At 34.2% G+C, this 1,522-nt stretch overlaps 1 protein-coding gene across 1 annotated transcript in view; it reads left to right on the plus strand.

Annotated features, from left to right (window-relative positions):
* The window catches only part of LOC105809113 (ceruloplasmin-like), an 89,705-nt gene that overhangs the window by 1,974 nt on the left and 86,209 nt on the right, over positions 1-1,522 (plus strand).

Here is a 1,522-nt window from a genome sequence, read left to right on the forward strand (position 1 = left end):
GGCCTAGATTATGGATAGTCTTCAATGTCAAGAAATTTGAGAATAATTTAAAGAAAGTCTTAAATGACAAAGAATTCAAATTATAATCTACAGGAATAACTTGATAAAAGTAACATTTAATGAAGAATATTCCAGGAATTGTATGTAAGATGGACCAAAACAGTAATAAAATGGGGGCTGGAGACAAGACAGGAGACTATTCTGATAATTTAGGAATAGATATAGTTCATAAAAAGCAATAGCTGTCAGAGGATGATGGATGATCTGGGCAACCCATCTAGCCAGTATGTTGTGCAACACTTCACCTGGCCTGACAATGAAAACCGAATTGGAAAAAAGAATGCATTTAGAATACAAATGACATAAATGTAGATGAAGACAGATGATGAGCTCTTATGCAACTCTGGTTTATATAATAGGAATAGGCAAACAGAAGAAGAAAGCCTGGGTGATAAAAAGTGTGCAAGCCTAGCTTCTCCTGGCACAGGACTTAAAAATGAAGGCCTTTTTACCACTGACCTTTCTGTTTTTTATTAGTTCTCTAGGTTGGGCAAAAGATAGACACTACTACATAGGCATTAAAGAAACCATTTGGAACTATGCTCCTTTTGGTAAAAATATGCTCAGTGGAAAACCTTTTTCTGAAGATCAGTAAGTAATATCTATGCCTTGAAAAAATTACTATCAGAAGCAAAAGTTGGTGTTTGTTACTCATTGATAAAATGATGGTAAAGAATTTCACATGGCTGATGCTTTCAGGGCACATATTCCATTAGAACCATTTTGTTTGTTTAGAATAAGCGTGGTATGGAAAAGAGATGTTAATATAAATAAAAAATTATTCTTTCCTGGGATTATTGTCACTCTTGCCCTCCTGGCACATTATTTCATGGGTCATATCTAATTCTGTGATTATCACCAATTTTGTTTGCATGGTATTCAAGGTATAAAACACTTTTCCTTCTGATACGAGTGTAGCTGTCTTCTTGTTTATTTCCTTCAGATAACTGGGAAGGGAAAATCTAGAGGTTATGAGTGGGGTTCTGATTCACTGTGGTTTTTAGGCAAAACACCCCAATGCTACCAACAAGTCCACAAATCCATTTAAATGGATAAACAATCCTAAGTCATGGGAATCTATCTAATGTTTGGGCGCTAAAGTAATCTTAAAGCAGGGTTAGAAATCTATATGCAGTTCAGTCTAAATAATTTGTTATGTCTTTAAACTAAAATACCACATACATTGCTTGCTACATTTGTACTTGATCTCTTCATCCAGTACTCCAACCTTCTCCTTACCTATAACATCTTTTTTTACTTCCTTCACATTTTCTCCAACATCTAGGTTTTGTCCATCAAAATTAGGCTGTATAGCTTCTGACTTCTAGTTTTAGTTTATTTAACACTTTTTTCTTTCCAGTCAAAATTGGTTAAAGTTCTCTCTTTTTTGTTTGTTTATTTTTTGTAGAGACTTTCAGTCCCAAACATATCAACAAGGAGGTCAAGATAGGAAGAAATTTAC

Source organism: Propithecus coquereli, unplaced genomic scaffold (genome assembly GCF_000956105.1).
Source record: "Propithecus coquereli isolate 6110/MARCELLA unplaced genomic scaffold, Pcoq_1.0 Scaffold19, whole genome shotgun sequence".
In the NCBI taxonomy this organism is placed as follows: domain Eukaryota; kingdom Metazoa; phylum Chordata; class Mammalia; order Primates; family Indriidae; genus Propithecus; species Propithecus coquereli.